This window comes from Mizuhopecten yessoensis, unplaced genomic scaffold, assembly GCF_002113885.1.
Source record: "Mizuhopecten yessoensis strain PY_sf001 unplaced genomic scaffold, ASM211388v2 scaffold10729, whole genome shotgun sequence".
Classification (NCBI taxonomy): Eukaryota; Metazoa; Mollusca; class Bivalvia; order Pectinida; family Pectinidae; genus Mizuhopecten; species Mizuhopecten yessoensis.
This window is the reverse complement of record NW_018408692.1, coordinates 90140-104519: the sequence shown is the minus strand read 5'-3', so window position 1 is coordinate 104519 and position 14380 is coordinate 90140. Positions and strand designations below refer to the sequence as shown.

General features: G+C 38.7%; 1 long non-coding RNA gene across 1 annotated transcript in view; it reads left to right on the top strand.

Annotated features, from left to right (window-relative positions):
- The first annotated feature begins 204 nt into the window (after window positions 1-204).
- Window positions 205-14380, top strand: part of LOC110462026 — a 47848-nt gene continuing 33672 nt past the window's right edge. Inside the window, exon 1 of the long non-coding RNA XR_002464221.1 lies at window positions 205-348. This is a non-coding gene — a long non-coding RNA (uncharacterized LOC110462026). The remainder of the gene's footprint in view (window positions 349-14380) is intronic.

The window sequence follows — 14380 nt, the reverse complement described above, 5'->3', positions numbered from 1 at the left end:
ACGAATGTTCTAAATCGTTTGCATTGCTTTTGCTGCAGTGCCAAAGTCCTTCGGCGTTCTTGTTCATCATTCGGTTCGGGAACTTGAAGGAATGCCCCGCTATGTTACCGATTCGCTGGTTGATGATTTAGGGACGGTCTTAGAGATAATACCGGACAGTCTGTGATAGGTTCTACTTTCATTTTGTTGTAGATATGCAACAGTGTGGACTAGTTTATTGGTGTTGTCTGCTTCTAACACTAATCGTCGGACAATTCGGAATTACCTCGGGGTTTTACATTCCTCGGTTGAAAACATCGGGACCTCGCAGGGAACTCGACATAGCGGCACTTCGCTCTCGATTTCATGGTAAGTTATCATTTATTTTTTCACTGTTATCTTCTTACTATAACCGTCTAAGACAGTTGGCGAAGCATTTGACGAATATCATAAGTACACTCACCTGTGTTTAAATGTTCTCCCCAAGGCGCTAAGCTCTAACTGTAACCCATGTAAACAACATCAGATGCTATTTTCTGTAATGATCATGTTAAAACTGATAGTTTTATGGTTTAAAAGTTGATTCATGGGAATGCATATCGCCAATGTTATAATTTCGGAACAGCTATTGCCTTAATTTGCTAGACGGAAGATGAGACGATTTACAAAGTGCTTCTTTTAGATATACCGCAGTCATACGGAAACGTTTAAATTGATATTATATAATCTGCTGAAAACATATCTACTTCTATGTGTAATCACAGTTATGTGTTTTTACGCTGACAAGGTGAACGTCTTCAAACAATATAAAGGTTTACCCATTATGAAACATTATAAAATAAATTTGTAGACATTCTTATGGAATTTGCGCTTTGCTGAACCCGTGTGTAGAACAGGTGCGCTTAGAATGCCAATGTGTACAGGGACACATTTCTATTGTTGTCTATATTTAGACTCAAACAATCTTTACGACATATACAGAGGAATTGCAGATCATTTAAAATGTCTTATTTTAAACCAGCATGATTGGTAACATGATGTTATGGAAAACTGTACTTTGTACTTTTCAAGTTGGCATCAACTGACCCTTCATAACGACACTGTATAATGCTCTTGGGACGTAGTTTTCATCGGAAATTCTTCAGTTACATGTATGTAGCTTAGCGAATATATAATGATGAAATACATAGGAAATATTTGTCTAAAATGGCTATATAAAAACGAAACCGAAAATTCAAGCCAATCATAGCCAATATGTTGTTTTTCTCTAGATATAAAGGTAGAGGAATATTGAGTCGGTAACAAGTGGTGGCGCTTTCTTTGAATGCATTCAATTCTACCGCGGAGCGTAACAAGAGCTTGGAGTAAATGGACAGTATTTTCGTAATAAACGCTAAGTATGGCAACAAAATTGAACAATACTCATAATTTTGCTGATACGTTAAATATTTTCAGTTTAAAATATGACTCGACTCTTCACTAATCTTAAGATTCCGCAATGTTACTATCTGCTATTTCTTAATTACAATTTCACGAGCTGCCAGTATATCAATAAACTAAAATCAATATTTACAAAGATTGAAGACTTGCGGTACTTCCAGATTTTCCTATTTACCTTTATGACACGTGTAAGGAAAAGCTCCGGGGTGTTTAACGAGCCACTGACATCGCTATGTAGCGAGCCTTTACTAACGCCATACAATACTGCGCTTTGATAACCCCGTGAAATTATTGCATTAAATACACAAACCGTCCACATTCCGCGCATAAATGCCTATGATGCTGAAGTTCGTAAACACAATTCGTATGCGCTTTACAGTGCATCAAAGGAATTCAAATTTCCTGTGGAAATATCAGCCTGATTTACGTGCTCTTCATTAGGGTGAAACCGTTTAATTTTCACAACACCCTAACATTTCTCCGATCAAATATATCAAAAAATAAAAAATATATTTAATAGTGTTTTTTTCTTTAATAAAATAATATTAATGATAGAAGAAAGAGGTTCATGAAGCATCTCGTACATGGGTTGTATGTTATTTTTAAACAGGGTAATACGCAATCGCAACTGACTCATTGACAATAAAACTGACTCATTGACAATAAAATGATGCAGTTAATACAATTGAATATAAAGTAGAAATATTTAAAAAATAAAATCAATTGTTATTTGACTTGGAGTTCTTTATAATCGTCCCTTTGACTGGTTGATATGTACGTTTTTATATTGGCTTTATTAGTTTTAAAAGAAATGATACACAAGTGTCTACACATACCAGTGTAGTTTCACGTTGACACAGACAGTTTATTATATCGTAACAGTCTGTATATAAACTTTGCTGTTGACTCGAGAAGTAAGGTGAATCTTCATTCTGATATCTGATTTTGGTTTAATTTTATGCGGACACCGGACGTTCTGTATGTCTTGTTTTACACGCTGCAAATGAGGATCGGCGACATTGTGACAGGTGTTTACTTGGTCATGCAGCAGACGTAAAGCTCTAACCGTCCAAATTATTATTTTGATTTTGATTTTGAAGTTCAGTTCAAATGTTTTAACAAAAGTTGTATGTATAAGTAGATAAATATAAGCTGGCATTTGTACATGACACCAAAGATTATACAATAACTAAAGCTCTTAGTTCTTGCTCAACAACGTCATGACCTAAATTTAACAGCGTGAATATTTGTCACAAGGGAAAGACACATTAAAACATGGACGATTCTGTGTAGATGATCGAGTCTAACCGGAAGGCTTCATACCTTGTAATCCACGATTTACTAACTTATTTAAACGGTACGGTGCCATGATAGAGGGAATTATTTAAAGCATGCAGCATCTTGTTTCGTAAATATTGAATGTGGTTGCAATTATGCATAACATTTGGAATTCGTACTTTTCAGTCAACGAATTCATTCAGATATATGCAGACAGAATGTGTTCAAGATTACACGAAAAAATGCAGCTTTTTATGTCCAATTTTCTTGTACTACAAAAGGAAAATTTTGATCATAAGCCAAAATATACGCCTCTTTCCCTATCGGTCAAACGGTTAAAACGCTCAGACTGTAAGTGACGTCACTCTATAAATAAGATCTTTAACAGGACGTATGGAGAGGAATAATCACTAATTACAAGGGATACACATTACACTCGAGTACTAAACTATTTGTCAGCAAATATCCTGCCTGTGTTATAAAGATCAGCAATGAAATTGAGGTGAATAGTGTCGACGGCTGCTGACACAGTGAAAAACATTACTGGGGTGAATAGTGTCGACGTCTGCTGACAGTGAAGAACATAACTGGTGTGAAAAGTGTCGACGTCTGCTGATACAGTGAAGAACATTACTGGGGTGAATAGTGTCGACGGCTGCTGACAGCGAAGAACATTACTGGGGTGAATAGTATCGACGGCTGCTGACAATGAAGAATATGACTGGGGTGAATAGTCTCGACGTCTGCTGACAATGAAGAACATTACTGGGTTGAAAGAACATGACTGGGGTGAATAGTATCGACGGCTGCTGACAGTGAAGAACATTACTGGGGTGAATAATATCGACGTCTTCAGACAGTGACGAACATGACTGGGGTGAATAGTGTCGACGGCTGCTGACAGTGAAAAACATTACTGGGGTGAATAGTGTCGACATCTGCTGACAGAGAAGAACATGGCTGGGGTGAATAGTGTCGACGTCTGCTGGCAAGGAAGAACATTACTGGGGTGAATAGTGTCGACGGCTGCTGACAGTGAAGAACATTACTGGGGTGAATAGTGTCGACATCTGCTGACAGAGAAGAACATGACTGGGGTGAATAGTGTCGGCGGCTGCTGACAGTGAAAAACATTACTGGGGGGAATAGTGTCGACCTCTGCTGACAGAGAAGAACATGGCTGGGGTGAATAGTGTCGACGTCTGCTGACACAGTGAAGAACATTACTGAGGTGAAAGAACATGACTGGGGTGAATAGTGTCGGCGGCTGCTGATACAGTGAAGAACATTACTGGGGTGTATAGAGTCGACGTCTGCTGACAGTGAAGAACATTACTATCGACGGCTGCTGACAGTGAAGAACATGACTGGGGCGAATAGTGTCGACGTCTGCTGACAGTGAAGAACATGACTGGGGTGAATAGTTTCGACGTCACCTGACAGTGAAGAACATTACTGGGGTGAATAGTATCGACGTCTGCTGACAGTGAAGAACATGACTGGGGTGAATAGTGTCGACGGCTGCTGACAGTGAAGAACATGACTGGGGGGAATAGTGTCGACGGCTGCTGACAGTGAAGAACATTACTGGGGCGTATAGTGTCGACGTCTGCTGACAGTGAAGAACATAACTGGTGGGAAAAGTGTCGACGTCTGCTGATACAGTGAAGAACATTACTGGGGTGAATAGTGTCGACGGCTGCTGACAGCGAAGAACATTACTGGGGTGAATAGTATCGACGGCTGCTGACAGTGAAGAACATGACTGGGGGGAATAGTGTCGACGGCTGCTGACAGTGAAGAACATTACTGGGGTGAATAGTGTCGACGTCTGCTGACACAGTGAAGAACATTACTGGGGTGAAAGAACATGACTGGGGTGAATATTGTCGACGTCTGCTGACAGTGAAGAACATGACTGGGGTGAATAGTGTCGACGTCTGCTGACAGTGAAGAACATAACTGGGGTGAATGGAATCGACGGCTGCTGACAGTGAAGAACATGACTGGGGTGAAAGAACATGACTGGGGTGAATAATGTCGACGGCTAAGTGAAGAAAATTACTGGGGTGAATAGTGTCGACGGCTGCTGACAGTGAAGACCATTACTGGGGTGAAAAAACATGACTGGGGCGAATAGTGTCGACGGCTGCTGACAGTGAAGAACATTACTGGGGTGAATAGTGTCGACGGCTGCTGACAGTGAAGAACATTACAGGGGTGAATAGAGTTGACGGCTGCTGACAATGAAGAACATTACAGGGGTGAAAGAACATGACTGGGGTGAATAGTGTCGACGTCTGCTGACAGTGAAGAACATGACTGGGGTGAAAAGTGTCGACGTCTGCTGACACAGTGAAGAACATTACTGGGGTGAAAGAACATGACCGGGATGAATAGTGTCGACGTCTGCTGACAGTGAAGAACATTACTGGGGTGAATAGTGTCGACGTCTGCTGACAGTGAAGAACATTACTGGGGGGAATAGTGTCGACGGCTGCTGACAGTGAAGAACATGACTGGGGTGAAAAGTGTCGTCTTCTGCTGACAGTGAAGAACATTACTGGGGTGAGAAGTGTCGAATTCTGCTGACAGTGAAAAACATTACTGGGGTGAATAGTGTCGACGTCTGCTGACAGTGAAGAACATTACTGGGGTGAATAGTGTCGACGGCTGCTGATACAGTGAAGAACATGACTGGAGTGAATAGTGTCGACGGCTCAGTGAAGAAAACTACTGGGGTGAATAGTGTCGAGGGCTAATGACACAGTGAAGAACATTACTTGGGTGAATAGTGTCGAAGGCTGCTGACACAGTGAAGAACATGACTTGTGTGAATAGTTTCGACGGCTGCTGAATAATTGGCTCAGTGGAGAACATTACTGGGGTGAATAGTGTTGACGTCTGCTGACAAAAGTAAAGAACATGACTTGTGTGAATAGTTTCGACGGCTGCTGAATAATTGGCTCAGTGGAGAACATTACTGGGGTGAATAGTGTCGGCGGCTGCTGACAGTGAAGAACATTACTGGGGTGAATAGTGTCGACGGCTGCTGATACAGTGAAGAACATTACTTGGGTGAATAGTGTCGACGGCTGCTGACAGTGAAGAACATTACTGGGGTGAATAGACTCGACGGCTGCTGAGAGTGAAGAACATTACTGGGGTGAAAGAACATGGCTGGGGTGAATAGTGTCGACGGCTGCTGATACAGTGAAGAACATTACTTGGGTGAATAGTATCGACGTCTGTTGACAGTGAAGAACATTACTGGGGTGAATAGAATCGACGGCTGCTGAGGGTGAAGAACATTACTGGGGTGAAAGAACATGACTGGGATGAATAGTGTCGACGGCTGCTGGTACAGTGAAGAACATTACTTGGGTGAATAGTGTCGACGGCTGCTGACAGTGAAGAACATTACTGGGGTGAATAGTGTCGGCGGCTGCTGACAGTGAAGAACATTACTGGGGTGAATAGAGTCGACGTCTGCTGACAGTGAAGAACATTACTGGGGTGAATAGAATCGACGGCTGCTGAGAGTGAAGAACATTACTGGGGTGAAAGAACATGACTGGGGTGAATAGTGTCGACGGCTGCTGATACAGTGAAGAACATTACTCGGGTGAATAGTGTCGACGTCTGTTGACAGTGAAGAACATTACTGGGGTGAATAGAATCGACGGCTGCTGACAGTGAAGAACATTACTAGGGTGAATAGTGTCGACGTCTGCTGACAGTGAAGAACATTACTGGGGTGAATAGTGTCGACGGCTGCTGACAGGGAAGAACATTACTGGGGTGAATAGTGTTGACGGCTGCTGATACAGTGAAGAACATTACTGGGGTGAATAGTGTCGACGTCTGCTGAAAAATTGAAGAACATTACTGGGGTGAATAGTGTCGTCGGCTGCTGACAGTGAAGAATATTACTGGGGTGAGTAAAATCGACGGCTGCTGACAGTGAAGAACATTACTGGGGTGAAAGAACATGACTGGGGTGAATGGTGTCGACGGCTGCTGATACAGTGAAGAACATTACTTGGGTGAATAGTGTCGACGTCTGCTGACAGTGAAGAACATGACTGGGGTGAATAGTGTCGACGGCTGCTGATACAGTGAAGAACATTACTTGGGTGAATAGTGTCGACGTCTGCTGACAGTGAAGAACATTACTGGAGTGAATAGTGTGGGGAAGTTGGTGAAAAAACGTCAGATGTCTGAGAATGAGAATGATGTTAACTAAGATAGGGTATGTTAGTTAACTATGGTAGGATATGGGAGTTAACTAAGGTAGGATATGTTAGCTAACTATGATAGGGTATGTTAGTTAACTATTGTAGGATATGTTAGTTAACTATGGTAGGGTATGTTAGTTAGCTATGGTAGGATATGTTAGCTAACTATGGTAGGGTATGTTAGTTAACTATTGTAGGATATGTTAGTTAACTATGGTAGGGTATTCTAGTTAACTATGGTAGGGTATGTTAGTTAACTATGGTAGGGTATTCTAGTTAACTATTGTAGGATATGTTTGTTAACTATGGTAGGGTATGTTAGTTAGCTATAGTATGGTATGTTAGTTAACTATGGTAGGGTATGTTAGTTAACTATGGTAGGATATGTTTGTTAGCTATGGTAGGGTATGTTAGCTAACTATTGTAGGATATGTTAGTTAGCTATGGTAGGGTATGTTAGTTAGCTATATTATGGTATGTTAGTTAGCTATGGTAGGGTATGTTAGTTAAGTATGGTAGGGTATGTTAGTTAACTATGGTAGGGTATGTTAGTTAGCTATTGTAGGGTATGTTAGTTAACTAAGGTAGAGTATGTTAGTTAGCTATGGTAGGGTATGTTAGTTAACTAAGGTAGGATATGTTAGTTAACTATGGTAGGGTATTCTAGTTAGCTATGGTAGGGTATGTTAGTTAGCTATAGTATGGTATGTTAGTTAGCTATGGTAGGGTATTCTAGTTAACTATGGTAGGATATGTTTGTTAGCTATGGTAGGGTACGTTAGTTAACTATGGTAGGGTATGTTAGTTAACTATGGTAGGGTATGTTAGTTAACTATGGTAGGGTTTGTTAGTTAGCTTTAGTATGGTATGTTAGTTAACTATGGTAGGGTATGTTAGTTAACTATGGCAGGGTATGTTAGTTAACTATGGTAGGGAATGTTAGTTAACTATGGTAGGGTATGTTAGCTAACTATGGTAGGGTATTCTAGTTAACTATGGTAGGGTATGTTAGTTAGCTATAGTTTGGTATGTTAGTTAGCTATGGTAGGGTATGTTAGTTAGCTATGGTAGGGTATGTTAGTTAGTTATGGAAGGGTATGTTAGTTAGCTATGGTAGGGTATGTTAGTTAGCTATAGTAGGGTATGCTAGTTAGCTATGGTAGGGTATGTTCGTTAGCTATGGTAGGGTATGTTAGTTAACTATGGTAGGGTATGTTAGTTAGCTATGGTAGGGTATGTTAGTGAGCTATGGTAGANTTAGTTAGCTATGGTAGAGTATGTTAGTTAGCTATGGTAGGGTATGTTAATTAGCTATGGTAGGGTATGTTAGTATACATTTAAAGTATGGGGATGAGGGATATGGCAAGTTTCTTGTGTCCCGAGAACAGGTGTATTTCCCGAGGCGAAGCCGAAGGAAATAGACATGGTGAAGGGACACCAGAAACTTGCTATATCCCTCAACCCCATACTTTAACCGTTTAATTATACCGATACACACTGCAGAGAAAGTTTTAACTTGAAAATATTTGTAAACCATAAGCTGTATAGCTTCACGTCCAAACTACCCCTTTGATGGCAATGGAGCCAAATGCTTCCGAGTTCGGAAGCAGGCTCCGCCCACCGGTATCGTTGTTGTTTATGGTAAGGACTTAAGTATTTTCGCCTTCATTGGTATGTATGACATAATATGAAACCGAGGCAGAACTTTACCCCCCGTAACGATATTCATAATCCTCTTGTTATTCTAAGAAACCTTTTGATTAGTAAAAAAAGTACTGATGGTAAGGCCTCCAGGAATATTGCTGGAGAAAACAGGGATTAAAACACCCACAGTACCGATCACTTTTATTGTCGCCCAATTGAAAAAAATGAGGATTTCATAAAGAAGCAATTTGCCTGCTTTTCTTTTCTTTTTAATCTCATTTAGTTTTAGATTAACTGCAAATCTCCTCTATAAGGCTAAATATCGGAGACACGGCAAGCCAGGACTAAGTGATATGAACCCTGACGGGAGGTATAACGCCGTATTAGTGTTTACACGGCATGTGTCTAACCTTTGTAGACAGTACTAATTATACTTGTATGTACTTTTGTCGAGGTGGGGTTCCGTAATACCATCTACCACCTAGTAAGTACATTTTTATTAAACAATAACCATGCTTCAAGAAGGAAGGAGACCCATTTAAACGTATTTATACGTAACGACACGTTTAATGGTTTTCAAAATGAACCTACAGTTTGTCTAGGGTTTAAAAGTTCGGCAGCCGGAATTACTTTATATTACAATGCGTCATGTCATACCTCTGAAAGTTGTCGTTTTTAACATTTTTGATTTTATTTGTGTTGATTTAATGTTATATTGATGATTGGGAATACGATTCATCAGTTTGTTATGAATAATTAAGTATAGGTTTGTTTTAAACACAAAGACAGGAACTGAAAACTAATTTTGCGAGCTTTCGAAAACGTCTGTTTCCGTTGTCAAGCAAAGAGTGTAAATGGCCGGTGCCTCGACTCTTAAACGCTGACAACATCTCACTAAGCCACAGTGGATCAGTAAAATCAGCTGTCAAAATGTAGAGACATTTCGCCTAATTGCACTTATACTGCAAGCAGTCAGGGGAACGTGCAACCTGTTTACCCATTCCTCCCCTTAGTCTACACTAGAAATGCAAGGAAAACCTCGGAGAAACAATACAATAAATCAGCCATTACATACCATGCACAATTACAATTACAATTACACACACAACCACATCTTAGACTGGAACATCTCGAAAGAATTTGACAGGTAGGATAACTGGAAATTCAGGAAAATAAAACAAAAACTTCTGGGTCAGGTGAGAAGGTAGTTTGACGAACAGAGACGAGGAGACCACCAGCTGAGTCGTCTGAATGACCCTATTTTAACATCTAATAAGGGGCGGAATGGGTAAACATGTTACCCGTCCCTTTGAATGCTTTGCAATATAAGAGTGTAATTGGGCGAAATGTCTCTATCATTTTGACAGCTGTTTTTACTGATTCGGCCCACTGTGTCTTAGTGAGTTGTTTTCAGCCGTTCAGAGTCCAGACACCGGCCATTTACACTCTTTGCTTGACATAGGAAACAGACGTTTTCGAAAGCTCGCAAAATTAGTTTTCAATTCCTGGTTGTGTTAAAAACAAACTTAGCCTTTATTATAGTTACGAGTATAAGACAATTGTGATATAAAAATCAGGTTTACCACGCTACAAACGAGGGACAAGTTTCAGGGATATACGTATCTATTATGTCCGAATGTGTTATTGGTAAGACATTATCTTAAAAATGTCGCTGCCAGAAAAAGAACAAGATGTATAGTTATAATTAATGCTAGTTTGAAATTAATACATTAATCAAACTAGATGATAATGATTGAATTAAAATCATTGAATGGAAAGTGACATAATCATTTTATAGGGTACATCATGTAGCTGTAAAGAGTAAATATATTATTTTTATTATATAAGGATGATCATAGCAACCATCCAGTTTGTTGACAGGGCAATATCACTTCAATAGTTGAGGCAGATTTTACACACTGGAAGCCTATTTTGGTAGGCTACCATGTGTATTGTAGGTGCTGGTCTGTGGTGTCTGTTTTGGTAGGCTGCCATGTATACAGTGTACTACATTGTAGGGGCTGGTCTGTGGTGTCTGTTTTGGTAGGCTACCATGTATATAGTGTACTACATTGTAGGGGCTGGTCTGTGGTGTCTGTTTTAGTAGGCTACCATGTATACAGTGTACTACATTGTAGGGGCTGGTCTGTGGTGTCTGTTTTGGTAGGCTGCCATGTATACAGTGTACTACATTGTAGGGGCTGGGCTGTGGTGTCTAGTTTGGTAAGCTACCATGTATACAGTGTACTAAATTGTAGGGGCTGGTCTGTGGTGTCTAGTTTGGGAAGCTACCATGTATACAGTGTACTACATTGTACTGGCTGGTCTGTGGTGTCTGTTGTGGTAGGGTACCATGTATACAGTGTACTACATTGCTGAAGTATACAACACAGTTACGTTTAAACATATTTCATTTTTTGACGAACAAATCCTTATACCTACGTTCAAAACAAGACAGAACATTATGTTCGTTTTTTCTGCTTCTTTGTTTTCGGTTCATGCTTCTTTTGACAAAGTGTTTTACGGCATCAAGCGTCGTAACATTTATTTTTGCGGGAACACGGTTGTATTTTCTTTTGATCAGATCAGAAACCGTTCGGAAATTTCCATCGTTGATTAATAGCCGATAATTGTAAAATCATCAGGAACAAGACATCAACAATTTTCAATTAGAGAAAATATTTACTTGTAATACTTATGTCTTTTTTTATTATACTTTTGATTAAAGATATAAATCTGAAATCTGAACAACGGAAATGGAAATGTTTCATTGTTTATATGTAGATATAGCCAAGATTTCAAGAATCCCGATGTTTTACCGGATGCTCAAACTGTTACACTACTCAAACTATTATCAAAGGAGCAACACGATTTCCAGTGCCTCGGTTATGACCTTATATTTGTACAATTTGTTAAGTAAAGAATCCATCAAACATTTACATACATAACGTTAGCTCAGTCCGTTTGTTTGGTTGTATTCCTAACCTTGCCATTTGAATGACTGTTTTCTCATTTGGGAAACATTGCACCGAGACAAACACGGCAATGGCGTCATTGTGAGCGCCTGACTGATCAGATAATCACACTACATATCAGTGCAACAGAGCAGTCTATTGCTTTGCACCGATCACATCTTTTATTATTTGTACCTTTTCTGTATAAATATATTAATGGGTAATTTTAAAGAGGTGTAATGATATAAGTTCCTTTTATGTCGTATACTGTCCAACAATGTGTACCAGCCTTTGTCACGGAACTGTTAGGTGCAAGGACAGACAATACATTGGATATTAGAGGTACTCATCACTATATCATTATTGACAAAAAGAGATTTACATGAAAAAACCCCGAAATTTACACACTACCTCATAAAAACTGTTAACCCGTGACATTAACATTATTCAAAGCTTCCGAAGGATGACGACTACAGATAGGCCTTGTGTTTGCTGTGGGTGCGAAAAACGCTGTCTCATGTATTATCCATGTAGTCGCTGCGCTGAGGTGTCTGTGAGAAAGCGGTTATACGACCGGGCTGCTTGCTCTTCCTCCTCCCACGCCAGGGTTAGCACTATAATTGATATGACGATATTTTTATATAACTTGGTTATCTCCCACGCAGTTCTGGGTTGTTGTAAGTAAGATTGGTTAGTTTTAGCTATGTTTATATTTTATAAATGATGCGCTCTCATCACAACTGCACTTTTCACATAATTTCTTTGTGTGATGCTATTTTAAGTTAACAGTAGTTTATAATTGTTTCTATCAAATAAACAGTTGGTATGATATTAACGATAATAAACCACTGTTGAGCTGAGAGTATCAGACCTGTTCTCACAGGAGGTCTGCGGCATTAGTGGAGACAGGTTACCGCTCTGTTTTCACAGATACACTGATAGATGTCATTCTAATGGCGTTTAGTGGAATATGAACTGTCACCGTAAAAATGTCATGCCCGGCAATTGCAGATATTAAAAAATGCTGCTATTTCCAAAAGTGCTATTCCAGTTTAATTCAATTCAATTCAATATTTTATTCATTTCTATTTACAAACTAAGTTTGATTTAGAACAACGAAACTCAAGCCCACACTCAAAAATAAATGTGTTTACTGTTTCACGTATTTTAATTAAGTCAATTGAATGTTTCCTCATAGCTAGCTATTCACCTGAAGAGCGGTTCTTCATCTTCCATTACAAGACATTGTGTACAAAGTATCCCCTACTATTTTTGTCCCCCCCCCCTGTTGTTAAATCAAGCTAATAACACATAATATAAATTCAGTATATGTCATTCCTAAACTTACTATCAACGGAGAGTTGTTTTCATTTAGAAAACACTTTTTCTTAATATCTTTGCATAGAAAAAGTTAATTGCGTTTAGTCAACACTTGTTACTTTCAAAAAAAACAAACAACTTTTACAATGCAAGTCTTGCTTGCACGTTTCATTAGAGATGTTAGTATGTGATTGGTATCGCTCAATGTATTATATTGACTTTTAACTACGTTCTTAATGTACCAAAGGTACGTACATGTCTTGTCCAGTAAAAGTCCAGACATTGATACTTCTACATAAAATTATGACATACATTGAGTCCCAACTCAGCTCTTGACCCTATATTTAATACCCTCCTCTGCAGTTCATGAGCATGTAAACTTGAAGCTAGATTGGTACAATTTATCTATGAATGAGGAGTTCTGTGTAATTCTTCTCGTTTTTAAACATAAAGCCATTGCTATTTGTTCATATACCAAATTTCAGCGTTAAATGCAAGAATGTGTACTCTTTGTGACATTGATTTGTTAATGCCGAAATGATTATTGTGTCTGCTAACACTTTGACATATAAAAAAAGGATGTTCTGAGGTATTTTTTAGTTGTAAGATATTAAATAACGTGTATAGCAAGGTTAGCAAGCTGCTCCTCTGATGAAGAAATTAGAAGTAAGTTACAGTGTATCTGATAATAACAGAAAATCATATTCGGAAAGAACAAATGATAATTGGTTGTTAATCAGATCAGATAGATCGTTCACGTATCTATTAAAAGAATGGTCACATGCTCTAGTCTCTCGTTCCTTAGCGTTTCAATAACAACAAAGATAAACCTAAAGTACCAATAATGATTCCGTTATTTTAATAAAATGACCATATCATGTAGTATTTACTAACTCTATTTTGCTTTATGCATAGAATTAATAGAATTTTAAAAAGATAACCCTTCCTCTTATTTCTATCATTGTTTTGCTACTGTATTACTTGACAAGGGAACAGCAACTTTTCGATAATGACGGCATTTTGTTCATGCCAGTGTGACTTGCATAACATTGAAATTGCCTTTTGGGAAATTGCATAAATGAGAACGATATTCTATTGATTAAGTACTAATTTAGTATAGGAAAGAAATTGTGTGTTTGCGTGTCATGCTGTATAACCTGTCGTGGACTGATGTTAAGCATACCACTATCGTTTGCAGAGCTATGATACACACATAATGCAGTGGAAAGTCGTTAGTCTTTTATTTGATTTTTGGATTTGCTTTGAAATAATGTTCAATCACAATAAAGTTCATAAATATCTCTGCCCGCATAAACTTATAACATATATAACATCCTTTTGTCACATATTTATAACGTTACGTCAAATACTGACATTGATGTGTAATGTACAAATACATGTACTATACCTATTAAGTTATACATGTACTATACCTATATAGTTATATATGTACTATACTTATATAGTTATATATGTAATATACCTATATAGTTATACATGTACTATACTTATATAGTTATACATGTA